Source organism: Muntiacus reevesi, chromosome 6, assembly GCF_963930625.1.
Source record: "Muntiacus reevesi chromosome 6, mMunRee1.1, whole genome shotgun sequence".
NCBI lineage: Eukaryota > Metazoa > Chordata > Mammalia > Artiodactyla > Cervidae > Muntiacus > Muntiacus reevesi.
In genome coordinates this window covers 64,301,136-64,323,383 of record NC_089254.1, presented here as the reverse complement: position 1 = coordinate 64,323,383, position 22,248 = coordinate 64,301,136, and positions in this window count along the sequence as shown.

Below are 22,248 nucleotides of genomic sequence, written 5' to 3'. Positions count from 1 at the left end.
CAGAAGTCACCATGAGGGCTGTTCAACCCAGTTGTCCAAACCTGAGGTGACTGCCTTTTGTTTATCACTCCTCTAGGTCAAACCTGAGTGGTATCCGGGTGCCAGAGAATAATGATGAATAAGATGCTTCCAGTGGGGCTCTGCAAAGAAATTGTTCACCAAAGGCAGACAGAAGACACTGAATAAAGAGTTCTGTTCTCCAACAACAGATTTCATCACTGTGAGGTTCACATGGGGTGTGTTTTTATTTTATTTTCCCCTGCAGTTTCAATCCTGTTTCCTTTGAGAAAGGAATCTTTTGTGTTTGGCCTTGTCTGGAGGCTTTGGTAAACTTCCTGCCTTTGCCAGCTCTTGATTCACGTTCATGTGTGGACTTGACATGGCAAGGGCATGCTCACGAGTTTTCCCTCCCTGGGCTCTGCACATCGCCCGGCTACACATCTTCAAACATGTTCCCTTCTGAGGAGAAATGGGCTGTTGCCAGAGACGGGCTCTGTGACATGGAGGGCTGGCTAATTGGCTGGCTGCCCCGAATGATAATCTGGAAGTGATCAGTGGAGGAAAAAGATAACACAGCTGTGATTTTCAGGGAGACAGGTCCCGGTTTTTCTACCTGCCAACCACGTTTCCTCTGAGGAGTTTTTCCGAGAGTGCTATAAAAGAGACCTTTTAATCTTGTTTCAAAAGCCGGGAGACCCAACTCTTTCCAGATCTTGGGAAGAAAGCAGGCCAGGGAAACGTGTGTTGCTGAGGAGTCCGGGTTTATAAGGAAACATAGTGGAGGGAGGGCAGTCCGGCAGGATGCCATTGCAATTCTGTGTCTTAGCTCATGCATGTGCACGAGAGGACTTGGTGCACTTGGCCTCCAAGTGCTTTCACCCACAAGCACTACATGGTTTTGGGGTGGGGGTGGAGGGTGGTTTAGAGGTTGATGAACATAAATCTGTCAGTGGGTGATTTTCAGACATCTGCCTGGAGCAGTGGAAGACAAATACAAGAGTTAATGGAGCCATGGATAAGCCGGATAATGCCTGGAAAAACCTGAACTGAACAGATCACCTGGGAGACTGCTGGACTGGGGAATAAAGGCTGTCAGTAATAAATAGTTTATTATTTAACTTTGAATTTCAAAGCTGAGAAAAATAAGGCGGGGGGTGGGGGAGAGGAAAATCAATCAGGATCAGGAGCTTGAGAGTTAAATACTGCTTTTATCAGCAGTCAATGAATGTTACAGAGACACAGAGCCAGATTCCAGCAGTGTTTGTGTACACGGGGCATCTCAAATTGCTCCTGCCACACCAGGCTGGCTTTAGCTTAGCAACAAGACCTGAGAAGTGCCCAGGATGTGGTTTCATAGGTTTCCTCATCTAGGGCATTTCACTGTTCTTAGGAGGTAACTGGCAGAATTACTTACTATTTTATAGCAAGACATTTCTGCTGCTTAGTACAGCACGGATGATTCAACAGCTGTTGCTGTGGTTACATTTAAAAATACTTTAAAATTCTTGTTGATTCACAGTGTAGAATGCTTGTGGTAGAAGGCAGCTGGGTGCCTGGGGCTTCTCCAAGCCTCAATACCCTAATCTTCAAAATGGGGATAAAAATACTTGTCTTGCAAAGTTGTTGAAAGAGCTGGCCCACAGTAGGGCCAGCAATAAATTATGATTTTGCCTCTCATCTAGTGCCAACTTTTCGTTCTGAAGATCAGCCACGATTTAAGAGGCTGGCATGCTTATGGAGTTGACATCTATATAGGTATTTGGTAGGAACATAAGAAGACCTCGTGTTTTAATAAGACCCACTCCTTTTCCTCCTTTGACAGTATTTATCTGGTGATTATCTGGTCTCTGCCACTTATGTCTATACTTCAGTTTTCCCCTCCCTGTCATTGCATAGTGCTAAATTGCCATCTCACAGGAAGATTGAGAAATGCTGTGTGCAGGGTTCAGATTATCCTACTGTCACGTGGAGAAATCCACACCAGCATGAAACCAGAGTGGGCACGGCAGTGACGACCTTTGAATCAGAGATGGATTTCTGGCTGTTTCCCACGCGTCAGAGAGCAAACAGCTCGCTCCTCCCTTATTCCACTTGGAGCATCCCATAAACTTCAAATTTTAAAACACAAAACTTCAAACTTCAAAACACACGTTGGGTGGGCAAGGGGAAGAGGCATCTTCCTAATATCCTTGACTTCCTGCCTCTTTGAACTCCTGCAGCACTGACAGCAAATGCTGCGCTATGTGTATTAGGGGGCAGAACACAGGAGCTAAAAGCAATGGCTTTGTTCTTACTCAGGCAGACATGTTCGAAGCTCAACTTTACAAGCAACAGGGATGTGGTGTGGGGCATATTCGTTTACTTTCCTTCTTACGTGTTTCCTTATCCTAGTTAGTACAGTTCAGTTGCTCAGTCGTGTCTGACTTTTGCGACCCCATGAATTGCAGCATGCCAGGGTTCCCTGTCCATCACCAACTCCCGGAGTCCACCCAAACCCATGTCTATCGAGTCGGTGATGCCATCCAGCCATCTCATCCTCTGTCATCCCCTTCTCTTCCTACCCCCAATCCCTCCTAACATTAGGGTATTTTCCATTGAGTCAACTCTTTGCATGAGGTGGCCAAAGTATTGGAATTTCAGCTTCAACATCAGTCCTTCCAGTGGACACCCAGGACTGATCTCCTTTAGGATGGACTGGTTGGATCTTCTTGCAGTCTAAGGGACTCTCAACAGTCTTCTCCAACACCACAGTTCAAAAGCATCAGTTCTTCGGTGCTCAGTTTTCTTCACAGTCCAACTCTCACATCCATACATGACTACTGGAAAAACCATAGCCTTGACTAGATGGACCTTTGTTGGCAAAGTAATGTCTCTGCTTTTTAATATGCTATCTAGGTTGGCCATAACTTTCCTTCCAAGGAGTAAGTGTCTTAATTTCATGGTTGCAGTCACCATCTGCAGTGATTTTGGAGCCCAAAAAAATAGAGTCAGCCACTGTTTCCACTGTTTCTCCATCTATTTGCCATGAAGTGATGGGACCAGATGTCATGATCTTAGTTTTCTGAATGTTAAGCTTTAAGCCAACTTTTTCACTCTCCTCCTTCACTTTCATCAAGAAGCTTTTTAGTTCATCTTCAGTACATGTAAATATTTTGCACAGTGCATTGCAGATTAGTAACTCTTTGATACATGTCTATTAGTAATAGTGTACAGTGTGTTTTAGATCATTGTTTGGTATATGTCACATTAATTTCTTTGTTTCAATTTTAAGGACATTTAAGGGAATTTCATCTTAGATTTATTGAGTCCTACATGGGGTGACCGTAGCACTGACTGAACACACAATGTAGATGATCATTTAACCTTTGGTCTCTAATGACAAGGCAAGTCAACCATTAGCAAAGAAAGATGCACCCAGAACCTACTTAAGACTTTTTAAGCCCTTTTGTTTTTTGAAACTGGAGCCTATTATACAGAGTGAAGTAAGCCAGAAAGAAAAACACCAATACAGTATACTAACGCATATATATGGAATTTAGAAAGATGGTAACGATAACCCTGTATGTGAGACAGCAAAAGAGACACAGATGTATTGAACAGTCTTTTGGACTCTGTGGGAGAGGGCGTGGGCTGGATGATATGGGAGAGTGGCATTGAAACATGTATATTATCATATGTGAAACGAATCGCCAGTCCAGGTTCTATGCATGATGCAGGATGCTCGGGGCTGGTGCACTGGGATGACCCAGAGGGATGGGATGGGGAGGGAGGTTCAGGATGTGGGAACACATGTACACCCATGGCAGATTCAAGTCAATGTATGGCAAAACCAATACAATGCTGTAAAGTAAAATAAATAAATTAATTAATTTAAAAAAAGAAAATAAAAAAGTTAAAACCTAAAAAAAAAAAAAATTCCGAACAAATTTCTGGAATTTGCCAGTGATGCTGTAACAGTGGCATTTTCTAGTAAATCCTTAATATTTCCAGCCAATTTTTCCAGATAAATGAAGTTATCTCGTTTTAAAACCTGCCAGACATTCCTAGTATTTATCCCTAGGATTTTAAAGTTTGGAATGGTTCTGACATTTGCAATTACCACAGTCTAGGTTTATTTTCTATAAATTCTTATATTAAGCTCACTCCCGCAGTTCAGAACCACAGAGGGGTGTTCAATATGAAACATAAAGGTTGTTTCACTGATAGAGCCAATCTGCAATCTATTGGTTCCAAGAACAGGCGGCAATAATGATGCCACAGCAAACAAGGTACAGATGTTCTAGCAAAAGCTGTTCCAGCAAAAAGTGAATTGCAAAAATAAGCACTATTTGTAGGAGTATGTGAAATGTCTTTCTAAGTCTAAAAGTAAGACATATTGCACACCTTGAGGTATCAGTGGGATAAAAAGAAAATGGAGGTACTATTTATTTAAAAAAATGTATTATTAACAATACACACATTTTTCAACCCTACTGACTCTCTGTAAGGCTTCATTTTCAGACTTGCCCCAGAGAAGAGCTGGACCACTTGACTTGGCCCTAGGGGGCATGTGTGGCTGGAAGAGACTGAGAGGCAAGGCCAGTTTCTGTCCCAGGGATTGTACCAAAAAATGTCCTGTATTTAATTGCACAGAGTTAAATATTAGACTTTTAGAAGAGACACATGATACCATTCTAAATTCTAAGCTGCTATGTTGGAAAGGGGGCAATTTCGTAGTTCATGAAAATCTAATTGCTTTGGCTTTTGCAGATTGATAATATAACATCTTGAAATGATTATGTGGGGAAGAAAACTGAAAAGTGTGAGACAAGTCCTCCCAGTTGGAATCCTCTACTCAATTGATTCCAATTCTGGGCTGATATTCTTATCTGCAGTATTTCAATCAATTCAACTAAAGGAAGCAGCTTATCTGTGTGAAAAAAATGTGCTAATTCAGATGGTGGACTGACACATAAGGTCACTCCTATCCTCTTTTCTAGTTTCTTTGAAATCAGGGGCTAGAACATACTCCAAGACCTGGGCTCTAACTTGGGAATGACAAGGAGCCATCGGCTAAAAGCTCAGGTGAGAAAAGGGAAAAAAGGCACCCTTGTTAAGTCTGCAATATTATCTGAACCATAGAGAAGGCAAAGGGCAACTGAACAACGAATCATTGGATTTTGCTCATTGTTGAGGCAAATGTGGCTTGTGTCTCTTACAGATTAATCCCTGTATGCCTTATTTATTCTTCTCTTCTACACTCATTTCATAGGATACTGCTGCTGCTAAATCGCTTCAGCCGTGTCTGACTCTGTGCAACCCCATAGACGGCAGCCCACCAGGCTCCCCCATCCCCGGGATTCTCCAGGCAAGAACACTGGAGTGGGTCGCCATTTCCTTCTCCAATGCATGAAAGTGAAAAGTGAAAGTGGGGTTGCTCAGTCGTGTCCAACTCTTAGTGACCCCATGGACTGCAGCCTACCAGGCTCCTCTGTCCATGGGAGTTTCAAGGCAAGAGCACTGGAGGAGGTTGCCATTGCCTTCTCCACATTTCATAGGATACCTTTACCCATAAGTTGGAAAGTTGGAGCATTTTTACCAATATTAGTAAGTTACCGGGTAGTCTTGGATAATGAAAGCGTGTTACCTTGTGATTCTCAATATTCCTAGTGGAAGGTGGATGGCATTTATTTTGTTTTATTTTTTTAAATTTTTGTTGCTCTCTGGACAAAGGACAAAGAGGAAGCTGGACTTTTAGTCCTTCATAGGAATGCCACTTTCACCTCGATCTGAATGTATCCATTTGGAGTTGACAGAGGTGGATACCGTTGAAGCCTCTATCTGACCCTTTTCCACTGCCCAACCCACCCTACTTAGAAACACCCCACAATTTCCTCACCAAGCCCAGGATTAGCCCCATAAAGGTAGAAGCGATCACCCTGTTTGCTTCTTCATTTATTACTTACATAGTCTGCTTCAAGTATTATTCCATGTGTTTGGAGATTTAACTGGTCAAAGTTTTTGGGTGGCAGGGGCCTAGTAATATATTAATAGCTATATTTTAAAATATTTATTCTAATGGAAATAATTCCCCTCTATAAGTTTTTACTACATTTTTTTCTCTTTAATCTCAGTGTAACACCAACCTCACATTATAGAGATTATGGAGAGTGTCATGTGTCATGTCTGATGAGGAAATGATTCTCTTCTCAAAGAGAAGGAAATTCCATAACAGGAAATCCAGAGACCTAAACCCTAGAGGGTCCCAGGAAAACTGGTGGTTGCAGAGATAAAAGCTAGTAGTCTGGGAAAAAGCATACAAAAACATTGGTCACATAGGAGTCTATTACCATGGATTTCCTTCTCAGGGTTCCCTTCCCCTCTGCTGAATTATAGCTCCAGATCCTGTCCGAGTCCTAATGGCCTGATTTGCATAAAGGTCCTGTCTCATGTGAATAACTAGTTCCAGAATTTAGTTAACATGTTCTACATTAAGCTTTCAGGACAACTGTAGGCCCAAATCCTCAGCAGATATATTTTACTGGTGAGTGAATAAAATATGCATGCCTATACTTGCAAAGATAACATTTGAAATATCAGAACTCTCACTTCACATTAGAGTCAAGATTATTTAACACTTGAATTTGTGTGGGTTACTATAGCTGAAGACAATCCTTACATTAAGTAGTAAATAATTAAATAAGGTTTTGTGTGTAAGAGGGGAAACAGAAGCAAAGTGAATTTATATTCTGAAAGTTCTAATAAAAATAACATCTTTCAAGGTTAATAAAGATACAAGTATAAGTATATATAATTGATAAAAAAAATACAGAGAGGTGGAATAGGGAAGGTTTGGAGAATATAGACTCTGGAGCAAGACTAGTTGGGTATGAATCCTCACATTGCCACTTACCACCTGGGAGACCTGGGGCAAATTACTTAACCTCTCTGGGCCTCACTTTCACCTCATCTGTAAAATGTAGCAACTATGCCTCTTGAGAAACTTATATGCAGGTCAGGAAGCAACAGTTAGAACTGGACATAGAACAACAGACTGGTTCCAAATAGGAAAAGGAGTACGTCAAGGCTGTATATTGTCACCCTGATTGCTTAACTTATATGCAGAGTACATCATGAGAAACGCTGGGCTGGATGAAGCACAAGCTGGAATCAAGATTGCCAGGAGAAATATCAATAACCTCAGATATGCAGATGACATCACCCTTATGGCAGAAAGTGAAGAGGAACTAAAGGGCCTCTTGATGAAAGTGAAAGAGGAGAGTGAAAAAGTTGGCTTAAAGCTCAACATTTAGAAACTAAGATCATGGCATCCGGTCCCATCACTTCATGGCAAATAGATGGAGAAACAGTGGAAACAGTGGCTGACTCTATTTTTTTGGGCTCCAAAATCACTGCAGATGGCGACTGTAGCCAAGAAATTAAAAGACACTTACTCCTTGGAGGGTAAGTTATGACCAACCTAGATAGCATATTAAAAAGCAGAGACATTACTTTGTCAACAGAGGTCTGTCTAGTCAAGAAGGCTATGGTTTTTCCAGTAGTCATGTATGGATGTGAGAGTTGGACTGTGAAGAAAGCTGAGTACCGAAAAATTGATGTTTTTGAACTGTGGTGTTGGAGAAGACTTTTGAGAGTCCCTTGGACTGCAAGGAGATCCAACCAGTCTATCCTAAAGGAGATCAGTCCTGGGTGTTCATTGGAAGGACTGGTGCTGAAGCTGAAACTCCAATAATTTGGCTACCTCATGCAAAGAGTTGAATCATTGGAAAAGACCCTTATGCTGGGAGGGATTGCGGGCAGGAGGACAAGGGGACGACAGAGGATGTCGTATCACTGACTTGATGGACATGAGTTTGAGTAAACTCTGGGAGTTGGTGATGGACAGGGAGGCCTGGTGTGCTGCGATTCATGGGGTTGCAAAGAGTCGGACATGACTGAGCGACTGAACTGAACTGATAGTACTTATCTTGAAGGACTATTGAGAGCTTTAAATAAAGTGCTTGGAACACTGCCTTACAGTTAGTGCTATAAAAGTATTAACTTTATAGTAAAAGCACTCTTTTTGTCTTCCTCTTTTTTTCTTGTCCCTTCCCTTCCTTTCCCTTTTTCTTTTTCTTCAGTATCATTATCATCCATATGAAATGGCAAAGGCTGCCATTTAATTTGCAGGAACAGTATAAAATGAAATTTCAGGGTCTCTTGTCCAAAATCAGGAAAAAAGCTTTTTCCTTTCTTTCGTGGTCTCTCTCTCTCACCTATCATGGTGCTGTTTATTCACCACCTAATGACATAGCTCTTTTCAAGAACAAGCCTATTCCTATGGTCAGTGCAGACTCTCACAAAAGCCTGGGGATGCTCCCTATAACCTAGTGACTAACCCTGTTATGCTTGTGTTCAGCCTCTCTCCAGGGGTGGGGGTTGACAGAGGTCACTGGGCAGGAGTGGGGGAGTGAGATGGAATAGATCCTTTCCTGAGGAGGCAGGGAGGTGGTCGGAGGAGGGACTACACATAAGCAGAGGCCCAAAACCCTGGCAAATGCATCATTGTCTCATTGGCCTTCACCTATAAAAAACACATTCAAGGATAAAATTATTAAGAAATTTCAGGACAGGGATCACAGAACATTAAAGCCGCAAGTGTGGGCCCCATTCTGAACATGGGTCCCTGTGTGACATGCCCATGAAGTCAGCCCAGAGAATAACTGAACAGATGTGAAATTCCTTAGCAGTCAATTAAAACTCCATTTTGATTATCAAGAGATTGGTTTAAGATGGACAAAGTGGAATTTGTTCCCAGTTTTGGTAAGGCCAACACAAACAGTTCAATCAATTTATCCATTTATGAAACTCAAGGTGAAGGGGCAAAAGGTATGTATGTATGTATTAATCAACTGGTCTGCTCCAGAGATCTAGTTATAAAGTAAATTTTACAAAAACCTCTGTGCTCTCCTAACCAAAAGCATTAGGTCAGCATTTTCCAATGTGTAATACCTGAGAAAATGGTTCTGAAGGGAAAAATTGAGTTACTGGGTAACACAAAATTAACTGAGTTTAAAAATAAAATCATATCAACACTTCTTACTTAATAGGACTAAATGTTTTTTGCCTTTTCATTGTGTTCATGGGGTTCTCAAGGCATAGAAAAAGCAAGGGAATTAAAAAAAAATCTACTTCTGCTGCATTGACTATGCTAAAGCCTTTGACTGTGTGGATCACAACAAGCTATGGAAAACTCTTAAAGAGATGGGAATACCAGACCACCTTATCTGTCTCCTGAAAAACCTGTGCACAGGACGAGAAGTAACAGTTAGAACAAGACAAGTTCAAAATTGGGAAAGGAGTACATCAAGGCTGTATATTATCATCCTGCTTATTTAACTTCTATGCAGAGTACATGGAACAACAGACAAGTTCAAAATTGGGAAAGGAGTACATCAAGGCTGTATATTATCATCCTGCTTATTTAACTTCTATGCAGAGTACATCATGCAAAATGGCAGGCTGGATGACTCAGAAGCTGGAATAAAGATTGCCAGGAGAAATACCAACAATCTCAGGTATGCAGATGATACCATTTTAATGGCAGAAAGTGAAGAGGAACTAAAGAGACTTTCACTAAAGGTGAAAGAGGAGAGTGAAATTAAAAAAAAAAATGAAGCTCATGTTATCTGGTCCCATCAATTCATAGCAAATAGATGGGGAAAAAGTGGAAACAATGACAGACTTAAATTTCTTGGTCTCCAAAATCACTGCAGACAGTGACTACAGCTGTGAAATTAAAAGACGATTGCTTCTTGGAAGAAAAGCTATGACCAACCTAGACAGCATTTTAAAAAGCAGAGACATCACTTTGCCAATAAAGATCCATATAGTCAAAGCTATGGTTTTCCAGTGGTCATGTATGGATGTGAGAGCTGGACCATGAAGAAGGTTGAGTGCTGAAGAACTGATGCTTTCAAACTGTGGTATTGGAAAAGATTCTTGAGAATCCCTTGGACAGCAGGGAGATCAAACCAGCCAATTATAAAGGAAATCAATCCTGAATATTCATCAAAAGAATTGATGCTGAAGCTCCAATACTCTGGTCAGCTGATTTGAAGAGCCAACTCATTAGAAAACACCCTGAGACTGGGAAAGATTGAGCAAGAGGAGAAGGGGGTGACAGAGGATGAGCTAGTTGGATGGCATCAATGACTCATTGAACATGAGTTAGAGCAAACTCTGGGAGATAGTGAAGGACAGGGAAGCCTGGTATGCTGCAGTTCATAGGGTCACAAACAGTCCAACATGACTTAGCGCTGCACACCAACTTTTTATTTTTACCTTATATTTTCTATTTTACCTGATTATTTACCTTATATTTTACTCTTTTCTAATTATTATTTTTAGACTTTGGAAGGAGCAGAGAAACATGAAAAAAAAAGAAGCAGTCCATTTAGAAGACAGATGTTATCAAATTTAAGAATGAATTTATCCTATAATTAAACTTGGTCTCACAGTTATTCAACCAATGATCTATTCTTTCACCTTTCATGGTTATTCACTGCCAAGACTATATTTCTGACCCTCTCCTTTCTTCTCCTTGGCTCAGTGGTAAAGAATTCACCTGCAATGCAGGAGACAAAGGAGACCCAGGTTTGATCCCTGGGTCAGGAAGATCCCTTGGAGAAGGGCATGGCAACCCACTCCAGTATTCTTGCCTGGAGAATCCCATGGACAGAGAAGTCTGGTGGACTACAGGGTCACAAAGAGTTGGACTTGATGAAGGGATTGAATACTTTAGTATTCACTAGAAATTTATTGACCTTGTTGAGTTTTCTAAACCATCGACTATCACTTTGAATCACCTCCACTATTGCTCTCACTTCCCTCCATCTCCAGGTTAAATGTCATATTTCATCATTATGGATATTACTAATATCCTTAATTCTTGCATACTCAACCCGCCTGAATAATCCTGGTTAAAACTGTTAGAACCTACTGTGTGCTGGCACATGGCTGGAGAAAACTCACATCTGTGCTGTTTTCACTTTGAATTCTTGGTCTCAAATTGTAAATGGACATTCAGCAAAGCAGCAATCATATTTATTTTGCTTTCCCAGTCTTCTCTTTTTTTTTTCCCAGTCTTCTAAGTTACTATTTTATGCTTTCTCTTCACCCACTCCCTATTCTTATGACCCTGTCTCACTCTTCATTGGGAAAATATCAACAGAAGTGGCCAGGTAGAAATTCTTTTTTTTTCTTCCATCAGTTAATATATACATCCTCTTTCCCTTCCCACCTTTTATCATAATAGTGTCCTTGCTTCAGCTTATCTGAGATTGATTTGTACTCTGTAGCTGTCCCCTTACTTTTCAATTAACTCTCGCAAATCTCTTCTTCTGTATCACTGTGTCACAAATGTTCCTACTCTCTAGGGGGTACACAACTAGCACCAAAAAAAAAAAAAAAAAAAGGAATACCTCCCAACATCTCCCATGTAAATAACAAAATGAAAAAAAAAAACCCTCCTTGGTTTCATTTATCTTTCTAGTCTGCTGCATTTCTCTGCTTCCCCTCCTAGCAAATCTTTTTCTTAAAGAGTTGCCTACAACTTTTGTCTCCACTTTCTTGTCTCACATTCTTTGCTTGACTCACTCTAATTGGATTTCTGTCCCTATTACTCCTACTGACATGCTCTTGTCAAGAGCACCATTATTTCCATGTTACCAAACCCAGTGGTCTTACATTATATGATAGCTCTTAATTTTTTAAATCACTTAAAAAAATCTTGATTTCTATGATGGTACATACTCCTGGTCTTCCTCTTCAGTTCAGTTTAGTTCAGTCGCTCAGTCATTTCCGACTCTTTGACCCATGAATTGCAGCACGCCAGGCCTCCCTGTCCATCACCAACTCCTGGAGTTTATTTTACTCAAACTCATGTCCATCAAGTCAGTGATGCCATTCAACCATCCCATCCTCTTGTCATCCCCTTCTCCTCCTGCCCCCAATCCCTCCCAGCATCAGGGTCTTTTCCAGTGAGTCAACTCTTCTTGTCAGGTGGCCAAAGTATTAGAGTTTCAGCTTCAGCATCAGTCCTTCCAATGAACACCCAGGACTGATCTCCTTTAGGATGGACTAGTTGAAACTTCTTGCAGTCCAAGGGACTCTCAAGAGTATAGTCCAACACCACAGTTCAAAAGCATCAATTTTTTGGCACTCAGCTTTCTTCACAGTCCAACTCTCACATCCATAAATGACCACTGGAAAAACCATAGCCTTGACTAGATGGACCTTTGCTGGCAAAGTTCCTCTTACCTTGTTGGCTGTTCTTTCTCTGTCTCCCTTGCTGTCTCCTCTTCCCTGCTAGACTGATGATCTCTAAGAGCTGGAGATTTCTGGAGCAGTTTCTTGGATCCTTGTTTAATCTTAAGCAATATTTTTTTTTCCTGTGGGTGATGTCATCTAACTTTAAGGTCTTCAATCTAACCTACATTTCAATTATTACCAAAACTGTATCAGTAGCCCTGACCTTTACTTAGAATTTCAGATTTTCTATAATGAACTGTCTATATGACATCATCACATGGATATTTGATAAAAAGCTATCATGTCCATTGGAACTGTTGATATTTTTCTTACTCCCCCAATCTGCTTCTCTCTAAATCATTCCATGTCAGTTTTGACATTCACTTAGCTGCTGAAGCCAAAAATCTAGGAATTATCTTGATTTTCTCTTTTCTTTACTATTCCATGTCAAATCTATCAGCAAGAACTGTCAACACTTCCTTTAGAATACATCCTTTAACTGCCCACTTTTTCCACTTCCATACCAACACTCTAACACATGCCATCATCATCTCTAGACTGATAAATTGCAATAACTCCCCAGTTAATTTCTTTGCCCCCACTCTTATACCATTATAATCCTTTCTCTGTATAGCAATCAGAGAGATGTCTTCTTAAAAAAATCTAAATCAGAGCATGCTTAAAACATGTTGAAGTCTTCCTATGACACGGAATAAAACTCAATTTTCTTGTGCTGGTTATAAACTCTATCTGCTCTAGAGCCTATCAATGCCTCCATCTATCTCATATAACTCTTTATGTGCCCACCATCTATACTTCAGTCATGCTGGCCTTCTCTGTTCCTCAAATGTGCCAAGGTCATATTAATCAAGAAATCCTTCTCGTAGTTGTTCCCACTACCCAGAATTCTCATGACTCTTTTCATTCAGAGGTTTCTTCTTTCCACTCAAATATTAGCTTAAGTATCACTTATTATTTATATCACTATGGAATCACAAATTCCTATCTTATTCAATGTGCTATAATCAATTACTAGAATTTTTCATTGTGCTGCTCAAATTGTTCTAGACTTGACCATTAAGAATCTCTCCAAATTGCCTCCTGTGACCTTTTGAGAAGTCTCTGTTCTTCTTTGAGTACTTTATTATGTGCTGGCACAAAAGGATATTTCAGGCTCATTTTATACTTTCTTTTGAATTTCAGCCATTTCTCTGAGGAAATTTGATTGTTTTTAGTGGAGATTGATATTTAGTAGCCAAGATATGGGCTCTAGGTATGTTCATTGTTATTCATGTATTATTATTATTAAGCCTTCTCTGTAGACAGACCTAGGATATACATATATCTATCTATCATCTATTTATCTAATCATGAGTTCACACTGATACCCACAATTCCAGTCTAACACTACATACTTTATTCTAGCCAATTCCTTTTCTTTATTTGTAGTTCTCTTTTTCAACAATGAGAAACCCATTGTGTTTGATAGTTACTTGCTCAATCCTACTGTACGTAGTTACTACTACTAGGTAGCTACTAATAGGTAGCTAATACCTACTGTATTTTCTTCAAGAAAATTAGAGATACCAAGGGAATATTTCATGCAAAGATGGGCACAATAAAGGACACAAATGGTATGGACCTAACAGAAGCAGAAGATATTAAGAAAAGGTGGCAAGAATACACAGAAGAACTGTACAAAAAAGATCTTCATGACCCAGATAACCATGATGCTGTGATCACTCACCTAGAGCCAGACATCCTGGAATGTGAAGTCAAGTGGGCTTTAGGAAGCATCACTGTGAACAAAGCTAGTGGAGGTGATGGAATTCCAGTTGAGGTATTTCAAATCCTAAAAGATCATGTTGTTAAAGTGCTCCACTCAATATGCCAGGAGATTTGGAAAACTCAGGAGTGGCCACAGGACTGGAAAAGGTCAGTTTTCATTCCAATCCCAAGGAAAGGCAATGCCAAAGAAGTTCAGACTACCACACAATTGTGCTCATTTCACACGCTAGCAAAGTAATCCTCAAAATTCTCTCGGCCAGGCTTCAATAGTACAGGAATTGTGAACTTCCAGATGTTCAAGCTGGTTTTAGAAAAGGCAGAGGAACCAGAGATCAAATTGCCAACATCCATTGGATCATACAAAAAGCAAGAGAATTCCAGAAAAACATCTACTTCTGCTTTATTGATTACACCAAAGCCTTTGACTGTATGGATCACAACAAACTGTGGGAAATTCTTCAAGAGATGGGAATACCAGACCACCTGACTAGCCTCCTGAGAAATCTGTATGCAGATCAAGAAACAACAGTTAGAACCAGACATAGAACAACAGACAGGTTCAAAATTGGGAAAGGAGTACATCAAGGCTATATATTGTCACCCTGTCTATTTAACTTATATGCAAAGTACATCATGTGAAACTCAAGATGGATGAGGCACAAGCTGGAATCAAGATTGCAGGGAGAAATTTTCAATAACCTCAGACATGCAGATGACACCACCCTTATGACAGAAAGTAAAGAAGAACTAAAGAGCCTCTTGATGAAAGTGAAAGAAGAGAGTGAAAAAGTTGGCTTAAAACTCAACATTCAAAATACTAAGATCATGGCATCCGGTCCCATCACTCCACGGCAAATAGATGGAAAAACAATGGAAACAGTGATAGACTTTATTTTCTTGGGCTTCAAAATCACTGCAGATGGTGACTGCAGTCATGAAATTAAAAGACTCTTGTTCCTTGGATGAAAAACTATGACCAACCTAGACACCTTATTAAAAAGCAGAGACATTGCTGACAAAGGTCCGTCTAGTCAAAGCTATGGTTTCTCAATTAGTCATGTGTGGATTGGAGAGTTGGATCATAAAGAAAGCTGAAGGCTGAAGAATTGATGCTTTTGAACTGTGGCATTGGAGAAGATTCTTGAGAGTCCCTTGGATTTCAAGGACATCAAACCAGTCAATCCTAATGGAAATCAGTCCCGAATATTCATTGGAAGGACTGCCACTGAAGCTGCAACTCCAATACTCTGGCCACCTGATATGAAGAACTGACTCATTGGAAAAGACCCTGATGCTGGAGGAAAAGATTGAAGGCAGGAGGAGAAAGGAACCATGGAGGATGTCATGGCTGGATGGCATCACTGACTCGATGGACATGAGTTTGAGCAAGCTCTGGGAGTTGGTGATGTAGCGGGAAGCCTGGTGTGCTGCAGTTCAAAGGTTGCAAAGAGTTGGACACGACTGAGCCACTGAACTGAACTGTATGTAGCTAATCTTCTGGCACACAGACTTTCCCCTTGATCACACTAAAATTCATGCAAGTTGAGAACCCATGCTCCTAGCCCTACTGTTGTTATAAATTACTTTTTTCCCCCCACTTATAAGATCTTTATTCTCTAGTGCAGCTGGGTTTGCTATTTTATTTCCTTACTTGGTTAGATTAAGAGAGATAGGTTGATAGAGCAAAGAGTCTTGGTTCAAAAACCAAGATAGGGGCAAGGGATTAAAAGGTATAAACTACTATGTATAAAATAAATAAGCTATAAGGATATACTTACAACACAGGGACTATAGCTATATTTTTATAGTAACTATGCTATTGCTGTTGCTTAGTCACTAAGTCATGCCTAACTCTTTTGAAACCCCATGAACTGTAGCCCACCAGTCTCCCCTGTCCATGGAATTTCCAAAGCAAGAATGCTGGAGTGGATTGCAATTTCCTTCTCCAGGGAATCTCCCCAACCCAGGTATCAGACCCATGTCTTCTGTATTGTAGGTGGATTCTTTACCACTGAGCCACCAGGGAAGCCCACAGTAACTATAAATAAAGTATAATTTTTAAATATTGTGGCTCACTGTGTTTTACACCAGTCACATATAATATCGTACATCAACCATATTTTAATAATTTTTTTCCCCAGTGGGTTTTGTCATACATTGATATGAATCAGCCATAGAGTTACACATATTCCCCATCCCGATCCCCCCTCCCACCTCCCTCTCCACCCGATTTCTCTGGGTCTTCCTAGTGCACCAGGCCTGAGCACTTGTCTTATGCATCCCACCTGGGCTGGTGATCTGTTTCACCATAGATAATATATATGCTATTCTTTCGAAACATCCCACCCTCACCTTCTCCCACAGAGTTCAAAAGTCTGTTCTGTACTTCTGCGTCTCTTTTTCTGTTTTGCATATAGGGTTATCGTTACCATCTTTCTAAATTCCATATATATGTGTTAGAAAAGATGCTCAACATCACTCATTATCAGAGAAATGCAAATCAAAACCACAATGAGGTACCATTACACGCCAGTCAGGATGACTGCTATCCAAAAGTCTACAAGCAATAAATGCTGGAGAAAGGGGAACCCTCTTACACTGTTGGTGGGAATGCAAACTAGTACAGCCACTATGGAAAACAGTATGGAGATTTCTTAAAAAACTGGAAATAGAACTGCCATATGACCCAGCAATACCACTTCTGGGCATACACACCAAGGAAACCAGATCTGAAAGAGACACGTGCACCCCAATGTTCATTGCAGCACTGTTTATAATAGCCAGGACATGGAAGCAACCTAGATGCCCATCAGCAGAAGAATGGATAAGGAAGCTGTGGTACATATACACCATGGAATATTACTCAGCTGTTAAAAAGAATTCATTTGAATCAGTTCTAATGAGATGGATGAAACTGGAGCCCATTATACAGAGTGAAGTAAGCCAGAAAGATAAAGAACATTACAGCATACTAACACATATATATAAATTACTTACTTATAACTCTCCAGTACATATTTATTCATTCAGTCATTCTTTCATTTGTCCATTTAGCAAATGTTTATTGAGTATCTAGCCTATGTTAGGCACGATGTTGAATGCTGTGTATACCACAATGACCAAGGCAGCCAGAATATTTGACCTCATGGCTATTACCCTAGACTGTATGTCTCTGCTCTAAACATATTTGCTTTTATTAAACTTAAAGTTTGTTGTACATAAGTGTACTTATATATCTATATTATGTTTAATTCTTATTCTAGAATTAGGGCTCAGCCATGCTGCATATATCTTTTTGCAGCCTCCATGCAGTCCCAAGTTAAAGAACGTTCTAGGTAGACACATGGGAATAAACATATGGACATCTTATTTGGTAGTCTTTACTTGACTCTGATTCTGAAACACAGAATAGGCATAACCAAGTAAGCAATGCTTATTCCTCCCTCGTATGTTATGTGTTAACCACACCCAAGAGTTTATACATTTTGGCTCCAAGAAATGCTTCAAATCTGTAAATCTGCATTTTGTCACATATCTCAGAGTTACTTAATGACCTGTTTCATTATAATAAAAAAAAATACGCTTTTAAAAAGGAAATGAAATTTAAACATATGACCCTAAAACTCATCTGCAAGTCATTAGTGTCCCTTGAACATAGTAGGTTTTTTTTTTTTTTTTAAATAACAATTAGTTACCTTAATTATAAGTTTTATATATAGGGAATTCCCTGCTGGTCCAGTGGTTAAGACTCAATGATTCCAATGCAAGGGGACTGGGTTCCATCCCTGGTCACAGAGCTAGATTCCACATGATGCAACTAAAAGAACCCTTATGGCACAATTAAGACCCAACACTGCCAAATAAATAAATACATATTTTTAAAAAGCTTTGTTTTATATATATAATGTATGTGTTTATTATGACACATTAACAGTTATTTCTTCCTCATTTCCTCCTTTACCACTTCTCCCACAGTTTAGCATTTCTGTTGCTTTGTAATCCAACCCTTCGAGAACTTTTAACTATTTCTTCCATTTTTCTATTTTCTGTGGGCACACATCCTGCTGAAGAGTCTTGGCAAAAATATTCTTCCAATTTAACATCTGTTAATATAGGTTTTCAGAATTTCAGTGGAATAATTTGTATATTTCCCCTTGAGAGAGAAAATGCTAACACAGATATTAGAAATTGTTTATGAGGCCAGATTTGTGGAAGATAAGATGGCTTCTTAGAGACTCGATTTGGGGATAACTGAGTTACTTTATATCTCATTTCCTTTTTTTTTAAAAAAAAAAAACAAATCTGGTTTTGTTCAGACCCCTTATTATATCTAGCTTCTGTTCTCATAATCCATCAAAATTACCAGCTGAAAGATCAAAAAATAAATATAAGCATTTCTGTTTTAAAGCATACTGTTTAAATAACTGCAACACCCCTCAAACATGTGGGCCCATCTCCTATTCGCTTCTTGGATTTCCTGTAAACTAGAGTTAGTCGTCTGCTACATCCAGCAAACTCTGAGGAGTGAATGAGAGCAAGCCACTCTTTTTGGATGGCAGCTCTCTGTAACTGTATTCAATCTAAGCCTGAAGTCCTCATTGGTTTCAGCTTCCCTCTTTAGTAAAATTCAATTTATCAACTTTATTTTCAATACATGTTATGCCTATGGTTGTTAGCCACAAAAAAGGAACTAAGAAACACAGCAATTGAGACAGATAAATGTTAAAACTGCGCAACCACTGTCATTTTTGGTGAGGTACAGACCTCACTTTCAAATGGTTTCAGTATCTTCAGCAAGAGAAAAGTCTTCAACCAAGGTCTGAGAATACCGAGTGCTCTATACTTTCAAGGTGTGGCTGGGTTTCCACCTGGCATTTTTTCTAATGCATGAAGATGCCCTTAGTGTCAAAAGGCTCCTAAATGCTCATTTGAAATGATGATAGCAGAAAGATTTGCTGAGCACTTATTGTCTATACAGCTTCCCAGGGAGCTCAAACAGTAAAGAATCTGTCTGCAATGCGGGCGATCTGGATTCAGTCCCTGGGCTGGGAAGATCCAATGGAGAAGAGAATGACTAACCATTCCAGTATTCTTGCCTGGAGAATTCCATGGACAGAAGAGTCTGGTGGGCTACAGTCCATGGGTCTCAAAGAGTCTGACACAACTGAGCAGCTAACACTTTCACTGTATTGTCTGTACAGATTCTTCCAAATTGAGATGGATTCCCTCTAAATGTACCACATATACTACCAGCAGAGGTTCTGCTTTTGAAAGTGCTCCTCAAAGTTTACCAAAATTAATCACTTGGGAGAGTGCTTAAAATGCAGATCCAGGTCACCACCAGAGATATGGTTTGCGTGTTTAGAATGGGGCTCAGTAATTTGCATTTTTCACAAGCTCTGTTGTATATGGTATAATTCTGTTGTGATGGACCTTACCTAGAAAAACATTGTTTAGGGTACTGAGGGGACTCTTGGCTGTCACCATCTGCATCTTCATGTGACAAATAACATTCCTGGAAAGCTATCTGCAAATACATTCTTGGTAAAGCTAGTAGAATTCTGTGACTGACATTATCCTTTCTGTGAAGCATTTCTGATTTGATGTTTGTTAACAGCAGCTGAATATAAACAGCAAAGCTCTCTATTCAAAGTAGTATCTTAGTGGTTTATTCTGTATGGTTAAGAATACATTTCTTACCTGAATACATAATCACCCTCTAATGAATTCATATAGATTAGCAAATGCGAGATTTCTCGGAAAGGGAGCAATCATTCTCTTAACACAAGACAATGACAACTGCTGGATTCTACCAGTCGAAATCACCGTCTCCCCTTTTCCTGTGTTACTTTCTGTTCTTCATCATAAATATGGTTATAGTTGTGCTGCTAATGGGTCATAGTTGGGGTGGGGGCTGTGTTTGTGTTAGTGTTTCCAGAAGCCTTGGTCTATGGGGAGTTCACCCTTACACTTGCCTTCCAGCTACAAGATGGGGGTGACACTGGGGAGAAGAGTCTTTGTATTAGGGCTGTTGATTCTCAGGCTGGCTCTGGGCCCAAGGCGCTTGCACTCAGAAAACAAACCCAGATTCAAATTTTAAACATTCATAAAAATCAGAATGGTGATATTTTTGACCTGCTGCCAACATGTTTAACCTTTTTTCTTTCTTCCTTTTCTTTTTTTAAATCAAATTGCTAGAATATGGTGTGTGAGATTTTTAGAGTCAACATTTTTTCCTTTCTCCTGCTGGAAAAAAAGTTCCTCAGAGTGAGAAATTTTGTGTCAGGTGTTAGTCATGAAAGGGTGCAGCTCTTTCTTTGTCAATGATAAAACTGCAATTCTCTGTACATAATGGGACAATTTATGCCCTTGGCATCCTATGGTGTTAACAGGGCTGAGGGGTATAAATTCTCCCCAGGTTAAGACAGGAGTAGACCTCACAACTCTGGCTGTGCCATCCCATGTGGCTCTGGTCAGAGAAGTAAAACCAAACCAAACACATTCAATACCAGCAGATGCTTAAGTACTTTTTAAACCGATGACTTTGTGGAACTGTTTTCGCTTAAGGAAAGAATAATTTGAAACACCTTTCCCACTAGTTCATCCATTCAGGCAGCGGCTAAGCAGCTCCATGGGGCCTCTCCTGTTCTCAGCGCCGGCAAGGTTAGGTCCAGTGAAGGGCTAGCGTGGCTTAAGCCGCCCTCACTTGGCCACAGGTTTCAGAAGACATCTGCAAATCATTGTGCAAAACCAAAAAGTACAAATTCACCACAGCCCGACTCTCTCGAGTTGAGTCTGATATTTCCTGTTTTGAAGGTTTCCTTGGTATCTTACACATTGACTGTGAAACACCAGCTGCTTTAAGTGACTTGAATTTATAAACCCTTTGATCAATTATCTTACCAGTTCCTGGATAATTGAGAAGAGGGTTGAACCATCCCCTTAAGTAAATACAAGACTTAATTTAAAAAAATCCAGCCTTTAGGAAGTGCTATAGATAGAGCCTAGCCTTTGTTTTTCTTCTTTAATTTACTTTAGCAGTGGAGTCTTATCTCTCTGATGCTCTGATGATATTAACCCCCTCGCTAGTGCTCTGTCGCTAAAGCAAACTGGAAAAGTTGTCAATGGCAGGCTGAAAACAATATAGTGTGCCTATCTCAGACTCTCACTCTTTGCTAATTCACTGAATTTGTAGTATCTTTAGAATCGAGTTTTTTTTCTCCCCCCAAAATAGAATAATGAAAGTGAAGTAGCAAAAGAAAAGAAACAACCCCAGATGATGAGCTAGGTCTCCCGGCCGAAGAGCAAGTTGAAAGCAGCACAACCAGTTTTCATTAGGCTGCTGTACTTTACTTCTTGGTAGAAATTTTAAAGTGATGGCTAGGGCTTACATATGGTCATCAACATTCAGACTAGCAGTAATTGGACTTGGTTTGTCTAGAAGCCAAAGCAGCTGAGCAAATACACAATGGGGTTCATGGTATTGTTACATTTTTGTGTCAGTACTGATGAAGCTTAGCAAATATTTCTGTACCAGTTTTGACATTTATCAACTGAAAATCCTCACTTGGCCACGACTTTACTATTTCTAAGGATATGGGCAGACCTAGTTCACTAATAGCCAGTTACGTTTGTAGAATTCTTCTCACCAGTGAGGCCAAATTTGTCTCCTTAAAGCCTCATTCATCTGGTCATTTAATGAATTAGCAGTCACTTCTTCTACACGTTGATGGTTATGAGGTGGTCTTTGGTTTTGAGGAGGTTCTGTTTTTGTTTAGTATTCAACTCTTTTTCATTATTATTCCTTCAGAATCCTTTTTTAGACATTTTTTCCTAGTTGCCATCCCCTCATGAAATTTTATTTTTTTAATTTGTCAAAGTATTTTATTTCATTTATTGCAAACATAAATTAATGAAATTTTAATATTACAGATATACTGTATATCTGATTATATACTATATGTATATTTGTGTTTTTGCAATAAAAAGTAATGGGGTTTTTGCTCTTCAAGAATGAATTTCTGCTCCATGAGGGGAACAGCGCCCCAACTAAGAATGTATAGTCTGAGTTGGTATAGAATGTATAGTCTTAGGCCAAACAGTTCCATATTTTACATTTTCATATTTAGAAACATGCATTTTAAAAAAGTAAAATGACCTTGTGGAGAC